Genomic DNA, 21,266 nt, shown 5'->3' with positions numbered 1-21,266 from the left:
TACCCCATGCCCAATTGGTGCAATTTCTATGGATCCAATTTGTTAAGGCAGGGCAATGGAGGGCAATGTCTGTATCTTTTAGATATTTCATACTCTCCCAAATGCTCCTCACACAGTAATCACCTTTTAAATGCCCCTGAAAGAGTGAAGGAAGGAAGCACCAGAGCAGGAAAGATAGCTTTAAAATAATTATAATGGTATTTGTTAAGCGCTTACTATGTGCCAAGCACTGTTCTAAGCTCTGGGTTAGATACAAGGTTGTCCCACGTAGGGCTCACAGTCTTAATCCCCATTTTACAGCTGAGGTAACTGAGGCACAGAGGAGCCAAGTGGTTTGCCCAAGGTCACACAGCAGACAAGCGGCAGAGCCGGGACTAGAACCCACGACCTCTGATGTCCAAGTCCTGCAGGTCACAAAGCCCGCGTGCAGTACTTCAGTAGCACAAAGCTCAGATTTCTGCCTAATTTTTCCTTAAAAAATCCTTAACTTCCCATTACCTAATTTCTCCTATCCCTGATTATTCCAGGCCAGGGGAATGGCTGAAGGTTTAAGTGAAGAAGCCTCCGAAACCTGGAAGTGACCGAATCCTTTCAGATCTCATTTGATAGTAAATTCTTTGAGGACAGGGATCCTGTCTTTCTCCTGTTGTCTGCTCCAAAGCTCTTTATACAGGACATAGATTTCCTTTCCTTTGATTAGAAACTCTTGTAGAGAGCTAGACTTGTTTCTGGAATTTCTGCTATGTAGAGAGAGATTTCAAATTTGTAGTTTCTTTTCTCATCGTTTTATGATTCTTTTTAACATGATTTTGAAAAAAGAGGAACATTAGAGATTGTTTTTCTCCCCAATCCTTCAGAGCTTGGAACAGTTTTAAGATTTTAACTGAGCACAAGTGATTGAGCATGCAATTGGGGAAAACAATACATTCCTTGTTCGGCTTCAGAATATCAAATGATTAAAGCAATTATGAAAAAAACTTCTGATTGCTTTTTTAAATGAGAAAATAACCCATGCAGTTCATTTTGGTTTAATGCACTGAATAGTTTTATTAGTCAATAAAAAGTTCTAGTTGGTTTCAATTAATATTTAAAATGGTCTATATATATGTATATGTACATATATATATATTTGCAAGATGTACAAAATAAATATTTTCCCAGTGGTTCATATTCTTTCCCGAGATTTACTACTTTGTATTGTTGTCTCATGAATGGAGTTGAGATTCAGAGACTTTTGTCTAAACCAAAGAAAGATTTGGGCTTCTCATCTGAATCTGTTTTAAACCTCCTCCAGGAAGCATTTACCAATTAATCTCCTCCTCCCCAAGTCATAGCTCTTAAAAATCTCTTTTAGCACACTATTCACGTATCCTTTGCAATTAAATGTATGCTCAATTTACAGTAATTTGCACGTATTTTTTATTTCTTGCAATCAATAGTTGTAGTGTTTTTCTTTCTCCCGCTTCCACTATTCTAAAATAATTTATGTTTTTTATCTCTTCCATTGTAAGCTCCTCGTGGTCAGGAAGTATGTCTACCAACTGCATTGTACTCTCCCAAGCCTTTACTACATAGCTGTATGCACAATAAGAGCTTAATAAATGCTATTGATTGATTAATTAGATTGTAACAGTCTTCTACTTTAATTGTCCCTTCCCAAGTGCTTGGTACTGTGCCCCATTCACAGTAGTCACTCAATAAATATCATTGATTCATGTTAAAAGCCCATTTCACTGGTTTCAAGCTTCTTGTTTTAAATATTGAATTTCATTTAATCTTAAACAATTGTGATATTGGATGTCTAAGAAAAAGACTCGTTATTTAAAATAATTTAAAGTGTTTTTAAGATAACTCAGGTCCAAAAACACATGAGGGTTTTGCTGAACTATTCGACAAAATTTGTAAAGGTTAGCCAGGCTATAAACCATGAACAGAGCCACTGGATTTTCAATGTTTGGGAGTTTCTAGAAGTCAATAAATGGCATGGAATGTTTGTTATAAAGTGCAGAATGTGTATTGCATTTCAGAAAAAGGTCTACTATTATTAGCTCTAAATGTAGTATCATTAACAGACTGTATAGATATTTAAGTTCTAGGATATTTTAAGATTACTTATTCACAATTCCTTTGGGGCTCAGTATTGGAATGAAATAAAAACTTGTAGTTCAGATAAGCTTCCTTTCCGTCAGCTTGTATATGAAATGTTCTCAGGGAAATGAAAAGCCCTAACAAAGGCCAGAGACATATAAGTCTTTAATATTTCCCGTGGGCTCCTGCATGGTTGGTTTCTGTCCGGCTCGTAAACATGTGGGCACATTCCCTGTGGAGCAGAGAAAACTCCTGTCGAGTCATCTCCCACCATTCCCCAGGAAGGCAGTGCCAGGAACATGTTTGCCGTCATGTTAAATTATGCCCTCATCTGAGGTGTCACTGTGACAAATCCTTCTTGGTCACATTCCACAGTTTAGAGGACATGAATTCAGTCCAGTCAGAGAGAAGAGTGAAAAGTGAAAAACCATACAGAATCTCTCAATCAATCAATCAGTCAATCAGTAGTATTTACTAAGCAACAACTGTATGCATGCCACCAAGTCCATTTGGCAATCCAATACACATGATCCCCGCCCTCAGGGATCTTAAAATCCAGTGAGTGGATGATGGTTGTTCAGCAAAAACTCTCCCATATAGATGAGAGTTTCTGGCTGGCAGAGTGAATAATAATAATAACGATGGCATTTGTTAAGCGCTTACTATGTGCGAAGCACTGTCCTAAGCGCTGGCGGGGGTGATACAGGGTAATCAGGTTGTCTCACGTGGGGCTCACAGTCTTCATCCCCATTTTCCAGATGAGGTCATTGAGGCTCAGAGAAGTGAAGTGACTTGCCCAAAGTCACACAGCAGACATGTGGCGGAGCCAGGATTAGAGCCCATGACCTCTGACTTCCAAGCCCGGGCTCTTTCCACTGAGCCACGCTGCTTCTCTGGGGAATAGACTGGGAACTCTAGGAGGAGAAGAAATTGGGGAACCTGGGAGAGACCCCTCTCCCCACTGCTATTAGCACCAGTTTCCTGAGCCGATGCCACCCCTTCTCTCTCCCTCCCCCTCTAATTAAACCAATGACTCTGCCAGTCCCGCGGCTCGGCTCCCCTCCACTCAAGTGAGGAGACCTTTCATCTAGCGGCGAGCCTGATCCTGAATCTGCTGAGCTCATGTCTGCTCATTTGGCTTCTCCTTGCCCTTCCCCTCCTGCCTCCCGGTTCCGAGGTCAAGGCAGGCAGCATTTTCTCCCCTGCAGTATGCCAGGCAGAGGAACTTTTCCAAGGCAAACGGCCCTTTTGGGTTATCATCAGTTTGGCAGGCAGAACTCCTTCACTGTTGGTCTGGGTCCAAAGCACCTGCTTCCTCTCAGGTTTTCCCTGCTGAGAAAAGATGTTTACTTAGGGAGAGAACTTCACAAAATCTGGTTCTGGGGAATATTTGATTCTGGAGAAGATCACAGAGTACCTCTAGACTATAAGCTTTACAGGTCTACCAACTCTATTGTGCTGAACTCTCCCAAGCACTCAGTACGCTGCCGTGAACACAGAAAGTGCTCAGCAAATACCAGTGATCGATTGATTGCCTGACCATAAACCTGGGTGTATATGCAGAAGTTGCTGGCCTCATTCATCTGCTGTGAAGTGGTATGCTGACCATCCTTCTCCTGACACCTCAGTCTTTAACGCGTTAACAACTTATAGGTATTATCCTACGCTCATCCCAGAAGGAACCATCACACAGTGTGATTCCCAGTTCCTGGAGAAGCCAGATGAGGACCATGTCTACGTTTCATGATCTATGCAAGAGTTTGCATTTCAAGCAGACATCCAAGTAAAACCAAGGGTAGATTTCATGCTGTCGCTTGACACACATTTAACCATTTGTCAATCAATCAATCGTATTTATTGAGTGCTTACTGTGTGCAGAGCACTGTACTAAGCGCTTGGGAAGTACAAGTTGGCAACAAGTTGTCCTGTTTTACAATGGACCCTCCAGTTTTTAGCCAATCTTGCCCCTTTCAACGCAACTCGATCTTTATTGAGTACCTATTAGGTGCTGAACACTGACCTAAGTACTTGGGAGAGTGCAATAGAACTAATTAAAACAATTCCTGTCCTCCTTACAGTCTTCTGGGAGAGACAGGCCTTAAAATAGAGATAGGAGGAAATAATAGAGTAGAAAGACTTTTAAGTGTGTACCATAAGATGTTGCAAATATTTAGGTGCTCAGGTGGTACTGAAGTGCAGATATAAATGCGGTACAGATGCTTTTGGCTCTGTTGTTTGTTGTCAGGGCTTATTCTCCCTCTGCCACATCACATGCGACTCCTTGTCCAGTGTTTGGCTTGAAAGTCGCTGCTTCTCAGGGGCAGCAAGCCTGGCCCGAGAGCAAACTGGATATGTCCATCACTGTTTGGGGGCAAGTGAGATAAGGGTACAAGGCCAGAAAATCTTGCTGCAGTGTGGCCCAGATTCCGAGGGGGTGAAATTGGTCCATGATGATATTTCAGCCGCAGGAATGAGTGGGCTGTTTCTACTCCGCAGCCCAGTAACTTATATCTGCTTTGTGACTTGGAAAAGAAAGAGGAGGAAATCATTTATTTCAGACATTCTTATAAAAAAACCAGTGACACTGACCTAAGGAGACCCTTTTTCCAGAAAAGACGGTTGGAAGAAGAATTGGCTGTGAGTTCAGATTATTTCAGAGACAACCTTCGGGTTTTTAACCAGAAGACTTCTCTTCATTATTTGCAATGAAACTGACACCATTTCTCATTGGGCATTTTGGATCAAATCCCATTTCAGACCATGAAAAATTCAAAAAAACAGATTATGCACATCATCACCTCTTCCCGGCTCTGACCAATGTCGTCAGTGACAGAGATACTTAGAGGAATCTCTTATCTCCCTTCGAGGGACCCTCCATGACCCTCTTCCATGTCTACAGAATATTCACCCTTTTAACTCTCAGAGTCAACTCCAATGAGGAGTCTTTGAGCATGACTCTCCCATCTCAGTTTCCCCACCTAAAATTCCTGGGCCTCTGGCTTCAAAGGCAAATGATGTTGTGCCTGTCTGTTACTTCCAACTCAGTCAAGTCATTTCCAGTATCCTCACATGCCATGAGTGACCATGCTTCCCTGAAGATATAGATTCCCACTGGGCCAAACCGGTGATTGACCAGAGTAGGGTTCGGGGAAGAGGTAGTATTGGGCTGTCACGGTCATTCAGTTTCTTTCATCAATGGTTTCAACACTGTCTCTCACCCCATCCAGGGGCAGGATGGATTTGAGCTGTGGCTCTTTGTTCTGGTAATGAAGTAAAAAAATTCTGATTTATGCATTTGGACAGTCACAGGACTCTTAGTGCCAAAATCCAGACCATTTGTGGCCACTGACTATCCCAGGCTTCTCTCTAACCATAACCCCAGTGACCTGGTCTAGTTTGAGCCTGGGTGATTCACTAAATCAGCCTTAATTTTTACTACAATTCCTATATTTCACTAGAACAACATTGATCCTGCCTGTCCTTATAAGCGATGGGATGTGGCTGATGCCTGGCAAAGCTGTGAAAGCAATCTGCCTGGGTCTTTCTGAGTGTTCTGTTTTCCAGGTTAGTTCTATTCATTCTTGTCAGAGTCCCAGGAAGCACCAGGAAATGATCTGCCTTTCCTTAGGTCTCATGGATCGACTTTCAAGTCAAAACCTAACCCCATCTACCTTAGAAGGCAGGAAATCTCAGAAAGGATCACTGCAAACCCAAACCTCCCAGGGCATTAATTAGACCAATATAGGTGCCAGTTGTCCACTTTTCAGCTGATCTTGTCAGCTGTGTAACTATGGCACCAGACACATTCATGTCTGGTAATTTTATTTATGGGCTCAACCTCCCTCAGTTTCAGCTCATGTGGTTGAATTTTGTGGCTTGGAGATGGTTCCCGTGTTGGCAGGGATTTGGGAGGAGAAGCCAATTTTTGTGGTGGAAGGATGAGAGTCTGGGGTCCCCCTGGAGATCCACCCTAGGTTCAGGTGGGATCTGTTGCTGGTTGCACACTGTGTTTACCTCACACCGTCCAGTGTAACCCATGTGACATCGTGTGCATCTCAATGAATCATGGGGGCCTGAGGGGCTGAGATGCCGATCACAACATAGTAAATGGATATAAAGATGCCCCTGGCATCATCTGAGGTGTCCTCATCCACCAGTAAATTGAGAAGCAATGTAGCCTGGTGGAAAAATCATGGAGCTGGGATTCTAATCAGGGCACCGGATTCTAATCCCAGCTCCACCACTAGCCTACAGAATGACCTTGGGCAAGTTACATGACTTTTCTGTGCCTCTGATTACTCATATATAAAATAGGGATTAAATACTCATTCTCCTTCACCATTAGGCTGAGAGCAACATGTCAGAATGGGATTATGTCCAATCTAATTATTTCAGTATCAACTCCAGTGCTTAGCACAGTACTTGACACATAATGAGTACTTTTATGTTATCATTATTACGAATAACAATAGTATTATTATTATTTACCACCTTGAAAAAGCTTGTGTCTTCAACTGCAAACTGGATGTGAACAGTCAAGAGATCCAACAGGAAATGCTTGTCTTTGCCTGGAGATGCAGAGGTCTCTATTGGAAAGTCAAGGGTCTTCCTGGCTCTTTCAGGGGAGCCGGGAGAAAGTCTGCTAGTGTTGACTCGAGCTAATCATCTCTGTGGCCCTCCAGCCCATTTCAAAACAGCCTAGGTCGTGCTGAGGTGGGATGGATGTGTGACATAAAATTCGTGGGTGTTCTGCAGGGATGGTGCGAGGAGGAGAGGAACACTGCCACCGTCCAGAACCCCCAAACCCTCAACACCCAGGGCTTTAATGGCAAACACTAACTACCCTTTCTACATCTTGCAAATGGCTGTTTGCCAGTGAGCCCTTCTCTCTTTCCAGATGATTAGAGCTGATTAAAGCGGAAGCAGTGGCCACGGACCTCGAGTTTCGCAAAGATGAGAAACTCCTTGAAATCGTTTGCATTCCCACCTCAAGGTCCTCAGGTCCTCGCAGTGGGGTTAGATTGAGCTGCCGATGGAGTGCCGTGAGGAGGATTCCAAGATGTTATTTCACGAGGCAAGGAGAAAGCTTCAGCTCTTTGAATTCCCTGTTGCACCTGCTGAAAGAGGTTAGCCATAAACTGCTCATTCCACTGTCCTCTGGAGACCACCTTGGTTTCCATATGACTTAGGGTTACAGTTTCTTTCACGTAAGTGGGGCAGAAAAGAGTTACGAGACTTCAAAGGTCTGGAGTTCTTTTCCTCTTCCTTCCTCCCCCCAAACTCAGAAAGGCCTTTCCAGGAAGAAGACCCCAGCTATTACCCACTGCTCTTTCTAATGACATCTGCAGGCCTTCATAAATTTCCTTTCCCCTCCAGTTTTTCCTCTTTACTTCACTTAGTAGTCTTTCTACATCTTTTTTTGTCTTGTTTTTCCAGTCAAGGGAAATCAAGTTCTGGAGTTGGGTAAATGACAAACATATTATGACCTTACCTTTCCAATCTTCTCATCAATCAGTCCACCAAAGAATTTCATTCACTCTCTCTCCCAGGCTTCCAGATCTAGTGGAAAGAGGAAGCAAAATATCTGGCTAAGATACAATGGAAACTAATAGGGATCCACCTTAAATTCCAGCCTTGTTTTTCTTGAAGTAGTGAAAGGTCTTTACTGATGATTTTTCTTTCTCTTATACCCACGCCCTCTCTGGGTACATGATTTTTCCCTATGAGCCAGCATTGGAATTCTATTTCAGCCTGCGGTACAAAATAAGTTGTTTCAGTCATGTAGGACTGCTAATTAGGCCCAATGCTTTAAATATATCCCACATTATAATGTGTGTTTTAATTGCTTGCATTACGGACACTGAATCTTACAGATGGCGGTGGCATTGTTTATGACACTATGGATCCTGTAAAATGAGAAATCAGAGCTTGTCATCACTGGGGGGATAGCATTTCTCTTTGGGTCACCTGGGCTGGGCACCCGGGCTTGTGTCTAATTTACTATGACCTAACTATGTTCAGCAGTGGTGTAGTGAGAAGTAGCATGGCTCAGAGGAAAAAGCACGGGCTTTGGAGTCAGAGGTCATGGGTTCAAATTCCGACTCTGCCAATTGTCAGCTGTGTGACTTTGGCAAGTCACTTAATTTCTCTGTGCTTCAGTTACCTCATCTGTAAAATATAGATTAAGACTGTGAGCCCCCTGTGGGACAACCTGATCACCTTGTAACCCCCTCAGTGCTCAGAACAGTGCTTTGCACATAGTAAGCGCTTAATAAATGCCATTATTATTATTATTATTGGTGTTATTATTATTAGTGTCCCATTATTCTAGCTGGCTCTTCATTGTCTGGAAGAAAATGAAGTTCTTGACAGAAGCCAGTAGATGTACCAAACATGAGTGGAAAGTCTCAGGACTGAGGCTCATCCATTGATCCTGACAGGAGGCTCTATCAATAAACATCATCTGATCCTGAGTAAGCAACTCCAGCCCCGAGGTGGCTGTTCAACACCAAGTGGGTGAAAAGCCCTTGATCCCATCCAGTTGGAAGGTCTTGATAAGAAGCTTTTGGTCGAAGTTTACAGTGTAATGAAGAGACAGGCACAGAATTATTTTCAACTGGGAGAAAAAGAGAATGGAAAGATGGATTGGTAAATAAGAGCTTAAACAAAAGTGTTTAATCTGTACACAAGTACTACAGGTCACGATGAGGGCTTTGAAGATGGTGGAGGGACTTCCAGGCTGGAGGCCTTGGGTAAGGTCATGGTGTTTCCTTTTCTAAGGGGTGTCTGAGGAGGAAGTGCGCAGCAATGACAGTGGGAGGAGGTTGCAGCTGAGGTAGTGATGCCTTCTGGGGAAGAGTAAAGGCAGCTGGGGTCATCTAATTGAAAGTGCCTTGAGGTCAGATTCCCCTAACTCCTAGTTCAGTGCCTTGGCTACCGTGATTATTCATTCATTCAATCGTATTTATTGAGCACTTACTATGTGCAGAGCACTGTACTAAGCGCTTGGGAAGTACAAGTTGGCAACATATAGAGATGGTTCAGTAACCATCTCTTCCTGACTGAGCTCCCAACTGGGGGATTTGGTCCTATGGACTTTGGTGGAGAGGCACGTCATTTTAATATGCTTCAGGCCAGAGCTCCCTCTTTCCATCTCCCATTTCCTCTTCCTTCCCTCTCCTTCTCCCTTGCTCCCATCCTCCCTTAGCTCCTTCCATTCCTTCTTATTTGTTATTTGTCAAGTATATGAGCCAGATTATGAGCCAGGCGCTGTCATAGTCACTAGAGTAGATAGAAGCTAATTAAGTTGGACACAATCCATGTCCCACATGGGGCTCACAGTCTTAACCCCCATTTTACAGATGAGGTAACAGAGGCACAGAAAAGTGAAGTGACTCACCCACCATCATGCAGCAGACATGTGGTGGAGCCAGGATTAGAACCCTGGTCCTCTTGACTCCCATGCCCGTGCTCTATCCGTTAGGTCAGGTGGCTTCTGAAGCCTACAGCACCTGGGGTACCCAGGCGGTCTCCAATCCAAGCACTAACCAGGCCTGACCCTGCTTAGCTTCCAAGATCAGATGAGATCGGGTGTGTTCAGGGTAGTCTGGCCATAGATCCTTCCCAGTATCTCCCTCTTTATCCCCCCTGCCAACTCCCCCTTCCCCAGTGAATGTGTTATTGGAGCCTAGGGAGTTCCAGGATCAACTCTGCGAGCCCGGAAAGAGCCTGGGCTTGGGAATCAGAGGTCATGGGTTCTAATCCAGGCTCCGTCACTTGTCAGCTCTGTGACTTTGGGCAAGTCACTTCACTTCTCTGGGCCTCAGTTACCTCATCTGGAAAATGGGGATGAAGACTGTGAGCGCCGGGTGGGACAACCTGATAACCTTGTATCCATCCCAGCGCTTAGAACAGTGCTCGGCACATAGTAAGCACTTAACAAATACCGTTATTATTATTATTTGGCATTAGATGGTGTCATCCAAGCACCTGGGCAGCAACCAGGGATTTTCCATCAAGGATTCGGCATCGCATAGGGGGGAGCGGGTGAAGTGCTCAGCCAGAGAATCACCATACAAGTCTGTACCGGGGTTCTCACCTGCCCCACCCAATCCCAATCCCAGTTATCCCATCGCTTGGGGGTATCCATCAGGTACGCATGGAGCCCATCCCTGAAAGGGGCAGTAGGAACAGCTCTGCCCTGTCCACATGCGCGTCAATGGCTTTTGGCATTTTTCAAGAAACCAGAGAATCAGGCTGATATTGTCTAACACTGACCTGACCCCGTGTTATCCAGTTTGAGATCACTCTACTGCGTTTACAGTTCCCAAACCGGGCGAGTGGAAGTCATATTTCCTTGTAAGTGCTTGTACTTTATTTGTTTGACAAGCTGTAAGTTTACATTTTCGGAGCAAAACTGTATGGTTGAGTTCATCTATCTTTTTCATTACAAGAAGATTCAACCGAGCATTAATGTTTATTAAACAACAAGTGACTGGGAAAACAGTTTAGAGATAATGATGGAGGTAAATATTTCCGTGATGATTCTGAAATTCAAAGGAATTAAAATAGGATTAGCTTAACCCCAAGACACCGCGCCACACATTACTGTAATATTCCCAAATGTCCTAAGCTCACGGTTGAAATACTAGCCACATCAAGGGTAGCAGACTGTTAGCACTGTGGGTCTCGGGGAATGCAAAAGTTGAGGGCTGAGGGCTAAGCTAGAAAATTTGAAAACAGAGCCTTGATTCCTAGATGGATGAATTCAACCATTTAACTTGAACGCTCAGGGCATAATGGATAATTCGTCTCTAAGTTTGGCCTACTGAAAAGAGCATGGGACGGGTGTCAGGAGACCCGGGTTCTAATCCCACCTTCTCCATTTTCCTATTGTGTGGGCAAGTCACTTAGTCTTCTTTGCCTCTGTGTTTTCATCAGGAATATGGGAATAAAATGCCTGTTCTCCTTCCCTCTTGGGCTACGATAATAACGATGGCATTTGTTAAACGCTTACTATGTGTGAAGCACTGTTCTAAGTGCTGGGGGGGATACAAGGTGATCAGGTTGTCCCACGGGGGGCTCACAGTCTTAATCCCCACTTTACAGGTGTGGTAACTGAGGCTCAGAGAATAATAATAATAATAATAATGGCATTTGTTAAGCGCTTACTATGTGCAAAGCACTGTTCTAAGTGCCGGGGAGGATACAAGTTGATCAGATTGTCCCTCGTGGGGCTCACAGTCTTCATCCCTATTTTACAGATGAGATAACTGAGGCACAGAGAAGTTAAGTGACTTGCCCAAAGTCACATAGCTGACAATTGGCAGAGCCGGGATTTGAACCCATGATCTCTAACTCCCAAGCCCATGCTCTTTCCATTGAGCCACGCTAAGTGACTTGCCCAAGGTCACACAGCAGACATGTGGCGGAACCAGGATTAGAACCCATGACTCCCAAACCCGTGCCCTTTCCACTGAGCCATGCAAACTTATTGGGACAGAGATTTAGTCTAGTCTGATTTATCTTGTAACCAGCACAGTGCTTGGTAAACTAGTGAGCCCCTAATAAACGCCATCATTATTAAAATTCAGTTAGGTTTCAAGTATCCAGATACTTCAGGCCTCAAGAAACCTTTCATTGAAATACCAGATCTCTTAAGCCCTAAGTCTGTTTTGGGGGTGAATGATTTAGACTGTTTTAATAGTACAAATCCAGGCTCTGCCAGGGAACTTCTGCCCCCATGGCTGCTACAATCAGGACCGTAGCATTTTCTATCTACTTTGATCACCAAGATGTTGGGATGATGATTTCAATGATGCCCAAACATCATTTTAGAAATGAAGACAAAATGCACAGCCAACAGAGTAGTGTTTCTCCTACGTTACCTTGTCATCAGAATTAATCTCCGGACAGTCAATAATTCTTAGGCCTATGAAAATCTGACTACCAATCAATCAATGGTATTCAGTGAGCATTTACTGTGTGCAGAGCACTGAACTATGTGCTTGGGAAAGTACAGTTCAACAGAGATGTAATTCACCAAGAAAGTGAATTACTCTGATCGCCCATTAGCCTCAAAATGGAGAGATGTGCCTAATCTGGGGATGAAGCAGCATGGTTTAGTGGAAAGTGTATGGGCTTGGGAGTCAGAAGGTCTGCCACCTGTCTGCTGTGTGACCTTGGGCAACTCACTTCCCTTCTCTGGGCCTCAGGTACCTCACTTTGAAAATGGGCATTAAGACGGTGTGGGACAGGGACTGTGTGCAACCCAATTACCATGTTTTTACCCCAGTGCTTAGTACAATGTCCGGCACATAGTAAGCACTTAACAAATGTCATTATTATTATTTTTATTATTATTAATAATAATAATAACCGGGCTCCTGTTTTAAAGGGAGACAGCCTCAGGGATGGGAGCAACCCCTGGAATGGAAATGAATGACAGATTTTGTTCAAAGGACACTCTTAAAGAGTGTCCCAGCTTGTATCACCTTAGAGAAGTGAATGTTTCCCTCTTTGTTTCCCCTGCTATCAGACCTAATCCCATTTCCAGGCAGAGACTGTCCATGGCTGGTGGTTCCCTGCGCAGATGGGCATTGATGTTCTGTTTTACAGATCCTTTCACAACTCCTTGAAGAAGGAAGTCAAATGCCACCAGGAGACACTGCCTGACTGGAGTTTTGCGACAATCGGCCCCTGACTGGGTGTCAGATGACTTAATCAGACCATCCAAGATGAGTCTGAGACATGCTTGTGTAAGCAACCGAGCATCTAAACCTACAAATATTAGGAAATCTTCTGAGCAAGAAATGTGGTCGGCTACACGGCGAGCTCCACTTGGGCACCGTCTCAGCTGGAATGCAGAAATTGATCTGGGGAAGGGAAAGAGTCGATAGCAGATAACAAGCATATGGTTGACAAAATATAGGGAAACAGAGAGAAAAAACTTCTTTCAAAGCTTATTGTTCTCAAATCCATTTGTTGTTTCTGCAGCGCAAAAGATGCAGCAGTCAATCAATACACTGCTCACTGACTAATGCGGGTCAAGATAGAAATCTATCCCAACCACATTTATACATTCCATATACATTCATTTTTCTCTTGTGACATTTTAATATATTTTGGTCCAGATATTCCCAAGATAATGAAGATATGTCTCCCCAGCATTGAAAGTGATGACTCCTTTATCCATTATGAAAGACAAATAAAGGTGTGAAATATATGCAGGACGCTAAAACTAACTGAAGAAAATGAGAGAATGGCAAGTAATGAAAAGAAATAAAAGGTTCCAGGAAGGAAAGCGAAGGCCAAGCTGAAAGCATAAATCACCAGCCAGGAGGGATTTATATTGATAGGGGCTTGAGCCGACCAATGGTGTTCATTATGTGACTCATTTTGAAAAAACGGCATTTCTCGAGCCAAGTAGAGTTCATGGTTTAGTGAAAATTCCATCTCCAGCCTCATACCGCAAGCCAAATTCTGGCCTCCTGTATTCTGAGTTGAGGAGGGAGTTTATCTCTGGACTTGTTTATGAGACACTGATTATTTGAGGGGGGAAATGTTGCCAAGTGGAAGAGGGAGGGGAGATGTGTTGGGTGTTGGGATCAGTACCATCGAAACCCGGAAGCCCCTTCCCTTCCCTCTCCCACTGGACTATGTTCATAGTGCGTCCCTCCTCCTCTGCCCCCCAGGGTGAGGATTTAAAGACATTGGGGTCGGATCCCTGGGCAGAACCTTTTATCTGTATCATAGTGCACACCCCTGTGATGTGGTGATCTCCTCTGCTTATATTCTTCAGCTGCTTTGGGATAAGCAGATCCAGAAATGATTTCTGCGGAGAAAAATATTCCCCTCAGAAAATGGCCTGTCATGGCCACTTAAAAAATGCACACACAATAAATGCCACTTAATTAATTCTCTTGCCAGCACTCCTGTCTGCTGGGAATCTTCTCCTTTCTCAGTGGTCTGCATCCAAAAAAGAGAAGATGGGACACTTAGGTTATTGGAAGAAAGGCCCAGCACCGAAATACGCGTTTGGTGTCTGTCTGCCGTTTTGTCAACAAATGGGTCTTTTGCCAGGATCTATAGAACATTTGCTCCAGTGTGATGCTTAATCAGTTTTTTCCATTTCTTTTTTTTTCCAGATGAGATTAATTAAATTACATCATTTATTGGGATTAAATCTGCAGGTTGTAAACTGGATACCAGAACATTAGCGAGGCTCAATATACTTCAAAAATAGTTTTCATCAACAGTTGTGTATCAGAGGAAAAAGCAATATAATGACCTGTTTTCCTGCAATACCATCTGCTATTTTTGTTTGAAATAAGCCTGTGCTTAAAAGGTTGTAGATGTTGCACGGTAATTGGCATCGTTATTGGTATTGCTGGTTTCTCTGTGTATTTGACTTTCCCAACTATCCAGTTACGAAGTTCCAAAAAAATGTATTGGTCACAGTTTGGCTTAACTTGATTCTCTGTACAGCTCTAGAAAGAGAATAGTTATTGTTTTCCAATGCCACGTTATAATTGTGCCACATAGCCACGAGGATAGATGTCAAGGAGGGTAACCATCACACCATTCCTCGAATTATCTTCTTAGCATTGTTGGAGATAGCAGACTCAATGGGATGGGCCATTGGTCCACCTAGTAATAGCATATCATCATCATTATCTCCTATATCATCATCAACAGCTTTAATTGAACACCTACTGTGGCTGTTGGCCGGCATAGGTCTACAGGCTTGCTGGGGTTGACACACTCAACCATTTGATGTGATTCCTATTTTCTACTGGGGAAGACACGATGATATCAGGGGATAAAATAATGACTTTAATATGATGATACTTGTGGTATTGTTAAGAGGTTACTATGTGCTAAGCATTGGGTAGAGTCAATATAATCAAATCCGAGATATTCCCTGTCCCAAATGGGGCTCGTAGTCTAAGGGGGAGGAAGAATGGATATTGAATCCACATTTTACAGATGAAGAAACTGAGGCACAGAAACGTCAAGTGACTTGTCCAAGGCCACACAGCAGGCATAACCATCAAAACAAAGGGATCAATCAAGGAGTGCCTCCTGGAAGAGATTTTTAAGAAAGCTTTTTGTTCTTAAATATGTGGTCTGAGTAGCATATTTTACTTTATAAAACCTAGGGCCTAATATCAGTCCTCTCTTTACCGATTCCTCTACGTAGAGAGATCTTGGAGTAGCATAAATGTGCTCTGTGACAAAAAACAATAAAAGTATCCTGGACATGATATCCATTATGTTGTGGGAGGTTATTAGAAGAGTTGTTGGGGATGTTGTAACTACAGAAATGGTTCGGAGAATGGTTAGGAGAGCATATCTTTTCTCCCAAATGTTATTTGGTAATTCTGCCAGAGGCCAAATGTCAGTGAGTCAATTTTGTTTTTGAGCGCTTAGTGTGTAAAGAGCACTATATTGAGCTCTTGGGAGAGAACAGTATAATAGACATATTCCCTGCCCACAGTGAGCTTATGTCTACAGGGGGAGACAGACATTAATGTAAATTAATTCAGCTCATTGTGAGTAGGGAATGTGTCTTTTTATTGGTACATTGAACTCTCTCAAGTGCTTAGTAGAGTGCTTTTCACCTGGTAAGTGCTCAAAAATATGATTGAATAAATGAACAAATGCTGTGGCACTGGGCCAGGGGATGAATAGAAGGAGAAAGTGAGGGTAACTCAGAAAGGAGTTGAAGAAAAAGAAAAGAGGGCTTGGTCAGGGAAGGCCTCTTGGAGGAGATGTTCCTTTAATAAGGCTTTGAAGTGGGGGAGAGTAATCATCTGTCAGATATGAGGAGAGAGGGTATTCCAGGCCAGAGGCAGGACATGAGCGAGAGATCAGTGGTGGCGTAGATGAGATCGATGTTCAGTGAGTAGGTTGGCATTAGAGGAGTGAAGAAATAATAATAATGGCATTTATTAAGTGCTTACTATGTGCAAAGCACTGTTCTAAGTGCTGGGGAGGTTACAAGGTGACCAGGGCACAGGGGGCTCACAGTCTTAATCCCCATTTTACAGATGAGCGAACTGAGGCACAGAGAAGTGAAGTGACTTGCCCAAAGTCACACAGCTGCCAATTGGTGGAGTCGGGATTTGAACCCCTGACCTCTGACTCCAAAGCCCGGGCTCTTTCCACTGAGCCACACTGCTTCTCCAATAATAATGGCATTTATTAAGCACTTACTATGTGCAAAGCACTGTTCTAAGCTCTGGGGAGGTTACAAGGCAATGAGGTTGTCCCACAGGGGGCTGGGTTATAGTAGAAGATAGTACTGGCATCTGCCTCTTCCTACCTCAGAGGGATGGGAGACCCCAAGATAACTTTCCTCTCAGGGCTCAGCAAGCATTACTGCAAATTGACTTCACCTTGTCATATAGTGCAGCTGTGAGTCATTACAGGGAAAGCAGGTGGAGTCAATGATGAGGCTGGCAGTCTTGGGAAGAGGACCCTTGAATCATTCTGATAGGGAGTGGCGACGTGGAAGAGACCTTTAGCTCTGCTGAGGGGTGACCGGCTCCAGGATACTGAGCGTTGTCCCTCTCAGGTAAAGTAGCCACCTTTAGAGGCTTCAGCCTGGCAGAATTACAGCAACTGTTGTTTGTCTCCACCTCAGTACAGGATTCATTGCTCTTGGGTGTTTTTCTTCTGACAGGAAGTTGAACATTTAACATTCTCCTCTGGAGAAAGTAAGGATTCATAATCATGGAGGTTTTATTTGTAATGGTTTAATTTACAAGTAGAGAACAGCAGGGTATCCTGGAAAGGAGAAGTGGTGAAAATCCATTACTAGTCATTGAGGATTAAAACTGAATTTGTTTCATAGTTCCTTTTTCTCCAGGTCTCTCTCTCTCCTGACATTCTGCAGTCTGTCTGTCTTGCTCTCTTTCTGGGGTCCCCATTTCTCACTCTCTGTATATCTCACTTGGGGTTGCTCTTGCTTGGGTCTCATTCATTCATTTGAGTGTATTTAATAATAATAATGGTAGTATTTGTTAAATGCTTACTGTTTGGCAGGTGCTATACTAAGCCCTGAGGTAGGTACAATCAAATTGGGTTGGATGTAGTCCCTGTCTTAGTCTCAATCCCCATTTTACAGATAAGGTAACTGAGGCACAGAGAAGTAAAGTGACTTGCCTGAGGTCACACAGCAGACAAGTGGCAGAGGTAGAATTAGAACCCATTACCTTCTGACTCTCAGGCCTGTGCTCTATCCACTGTGTGTGGAACACTGTACTAAATACTTGGGAAAGTACAATACAACAATAAACAGACATATTCCCTGCTCACAATGCTCTTACTCTCTCTCTGGGTCTCCGGGTCCCTCTCTAGGTCTTGATCTCACACTCTCTTTTTTATCTTCTCTCTGGGTTTTGCACTCTTTCTTACACACACTCTCTCCCTCCTCTTTTTTCTGGGTCTCACACTTTCTCTTGCTTTCTCTTTCCCTGAATTTTGTTTTCCCTTTCTGGATCTCTCTTTCTCTCTCACACACACAGTCTCTCTGTCCCTCACTCTGTCTCTCTCTTTGCATTTCTCTCTCTTTCTCTCTCTCTCTCTCTCTCTCTCTGGGCCTTGTATTTTTATCCTAGGAGACTAGTATAATAGCACCTCACTAGAAGTTTCTTTATCTGCTTGGGATGTGTAAAGTAATAGTGTAATTGGAAATGCAGAACATTTCCTCAATTTGGTTGAGATTTGATGAGCAGTTTACCCCCATTTGCAATTTCCCATTTCACATCTAGGCTGAACGGCTTCTGTGAACTTGCAAATGTTGCTTCCCGGGTCTGAAATCGTAGCTTAAACTTTCAGAAATTACCTGTCCATTTGAAATAAGCAAGACAACTCCAAGATTTAAATGTAACAAATGATTCTAAATATTTAAACTTGGGGCTTTTTATTCATTATACAGTAAATTTCTCTAGAAAACTATTTGTTCAAAACTTTCTGTTGACAAACTCTGGTAATCTCTTATCGCAGGGGGACATAACAGCAAAAACCATTGGCATGAGGAATGCTAATAGCATCTAATTTAGTTGTTTTTTCATCAGTTTATTTTTTCTTTGGTTAAAAGATTATAGTTCTTCCTTTGGTTGACGTTTTTTTTCCCCCCAAGTACTGAAACTCTGCTTTTAAGGAGCTGGGGGACAGGACATAAGGGTTCTAATCCAAATTCTACCACTAGCCTACCGTGTGAGAGTGGGCTAGTGACAACCTCAGTTTGCCTGTTTCCTTGTCCATTCATTCATTCAGTCTTTTTATTGAGCACTTACTGTGTGCAGAGCACTGTACTAAATGCTTGGATTGGAGTTACTGTTACCTTCCTCTCCCTGCCTCAGAGGGATGTTATGCGGACAAAATGATTGCTGTGGGAGCACTTTGGGGTGGAAAAAAAGGGTGCTATACAATAGAGAATATTAATATAACATCAGGGAGGGGTTTCATTCTTGAAAATGGTGGAGGTAAACAGAATATACTGAATTGCCTCACCCTGGGGAATATGGTTGAGGGAAAACTAATTTATTCTGGAGGAAGAACATTCCAGTTCTCCAGGACAGGGACACAATGGTCTGAGAGAGGACACTCCAGAAATCCTCAATGGTCCCCATTCCTTCAGTATTGAAAGTGAAGGGATTATGTGGCCTAGTGGATAGAGTATGATCTTGGTATTCAGGCAGGCCTGGGTTCTAATCCCAGCTCAACTATTTGTCTGCTATGTGACCTTGGGGTAGTCACTTAACTTCTCTGTGCCTCAGTAGCCTCATCTATCAAATTGGGACTGTGTCCAACCTGATAAGCTTGCATTAGAGAAGCAGCATGACTCAGTGGAAAGAGCACGGGCTTTGTAGTCAGAGGTCATGAGTTCAAATTCCAGCTCCGCCAATTGTCAGCTGTGTAACTTTGGGCAAGTCACTTAACTTCTCTGGGCCTCAGTTACCTCATCTGTAAAATGGGGATTAAGACTGTGAGCCCCACGTGGGACACCCTGATCACCTTGTAACCTCCCCAGTGCTTGGAACAGTGCTTTGCACCTAGTAAGCACTTAATAATTGCCATTATTATTATTATTGTTATTATTATTATTTTATTATTATTATCTACCCCAGAACTTAGTATGGTACTTGGAACATAGTAAGCACTTAGCAAGTACCATAAAAAAGTGTCTTCATGGGAAGTGACATTTTTATCTTTCTATGTATATATATAGTGGGTCTAATTTCAAGAGTGAAAGGTGACACTTCTACAGAAAAATGAATCGAGTGATTGTGAGTTGAAATAGTGATAAAAAAACCCCCTCAACTCTATCATTTTAAGGCTTTCTTTGCTGAAGCTGTTGATTTTTGCCTACCAAATAGCTATTTTCAGAGCCGGGTCGGGGTGAGGTTGCAATCTCAGTCCTGTTTTTCTGGGAGGGTTGTAAAGGGAAAGCCAAAGCAAATGAATTGCAGAACTGTGTTCGGATGCAGCCGCAGGCCTGACTGTGGGACTGTAACTTTCCTTCTTAGGGGCTTTTTAATGTGGGAAGCTGGTCTAACAGCTTGCATCTGGTGAGATCACAATGGAGAAGAGCTTTTGTAATGAGAAAATAGTGAAAGATGTCATCACGTTATTCTGTTGAATAGAAACTTAGATTACGGAGCCAATTGCGGAAATGGAAGGCACTCAGATACTGCTAGTTGAGTGTGTGTGGTTGTCAGGTGGACAGTTTTCTACATCCTCTGATTTTAAAGTAGTGTGTGTTTTTTTACTCTCTGTATTTCAATAGCATGGTATTTTCCTATTAGGTTTTATATATCACTCTGAGCCTACAGCTGAAAGACACCACAATAAACCTGGCTTTAAAAATGAGGGACGTCAAGAAGGTACTTGAAAAGTTCACTTTCCCAACCGTCTTCTTTTTTTTTAATGATATTTAAGCACATATTATTTGCCAGACACTGTACTAAGAGCTGGGGTAGATATAAGCTTATCAGGTTGGACACAGTTCCTGTTCTACATGGGGCTCACGGTCTTAATCCCCATTTTACAGATGAGGTAACTGAAGCACAGAGAAGTGAAGTCACGTGCCCAAGGCCACATGGCAGGCAAATTGCAGAGGCAGAATTAGAATCCAGGTCCTTCTGACTCATAGACTCATGCTCTATCCACTGGGCCATGCCCCTCTGTTTATCAGCACATGAAATAACTGTCCCCCAGTGGGATTCCCATGCCTCTGAAAAGAGGGAGTTGAGGCCATTTGTCATTCAGTCAATCAGTTAACCAGTGTCATTTATTCAGGGCTTATTATGTGCAGAGCACACTACTAAGTGCTTGGGAAAGTACGGTATAATGGAGTTGGTAGACATGATTCCTGACTACAAGGAGCTTAGGGTTTACATGGGGAGGCAGACATTAAAATAAATTATTAACAGGGGAAACCAGCAACTGTATTAGATTATGGTTCCAAAGTTGTCTCCAACCTCTCCTCTGATTTATCACCACCCTGAGTCTCACAGGGTCACCTTGATGCAATAGGTGGGATGGAGACCTGAGTACAAACAGGGACATCCCTGTGTCGGGATGAATTGAAGCAATGTTCTGGGTTCCACATTTTTGGGACCCTTATTCTACCTTCACAAGTGTTGGAGCTGTTCAGTCTGGGTTGAATTGACACAAGAAGTTTGCCCCAAATCAGTACTTTGTGGTCCAAGAAGAGCTTCACTGCTATCCTTCCTGTCCTGCAGGAGAGTCACAGCTTCTGAGGGGTCAAGGCTAGAGGCCAGATAGGATCAAGAGCAGAGCCATCAGAGCTTTTGAAGGGAAAGAGATGTTGATCCTGGATGTGCAAAGGACATTTGGGTGGCATCATCGTCATCCTCCCCATTGTTGTCCTCTCCATTTCCTTTCTCTTCCCCTCCCCCTGGCCTGAAAGAGAAGCTACTGCCTTTGTGATCACCGTAATTGCTGTTCCCAAATGACCTGGCCCTTGGGGTCAGAAATGGTGACTTCAGGGCTAGAAGTCCTTATTCAGAGTAGCGAGGATAGCTTTGACACAGCCCGGTGTTCTCAGGCTGGATGGTGGTACGTTGTCCTTATTTTTCTTCTTTGAGTTAAATATGCTGGGTTCCTGTGTTGTCTTTCGTTATTGCTGTTTCTGGGTCCATTGG

General features: G+C 43.3%; 1 protein-coding gene and 1 pseudogene across 1 annotated transcript in view; one reads left to right on the top strand and one right to left on the bottom strand.

Annotated features, from left to right (window-relative positions):
- Window positions 1-21,266, top strand: part of LOC119945017 (SAM domain-containing protein SAMSN-1-like) — a 363,531-nt gene that overhangs the window by 137,146 nt on the left and 205,119 nt on the right. The window lies entirely within an intron of this gene.
- LOC119945291 lies at window positions 9,588-9,706 on the bottom strand (annotated as a pseudogene).

Source organism: Tachyglossus aculeatus, chromosome 24 (genome assembly GCF_015852505.1).
Source record: "Tachyglossus aculeatus isolate mTacAcu1 chromosome 24, mTacAcu1.pri, whole genome shotgun sequence".
Classification (NCBI taxonomy): Eukaryota; Metazoa; Chordata; class Mammalia; order Monotremata; family Tachyglossidae; genus Tachyglossus; species Tachyglossus aculeatus.
The sequence above is the reverse complement of the archived record's forward strand: the minus strand, read 5'-3'. Positions and strand labels throughout refer to the sequence as shown.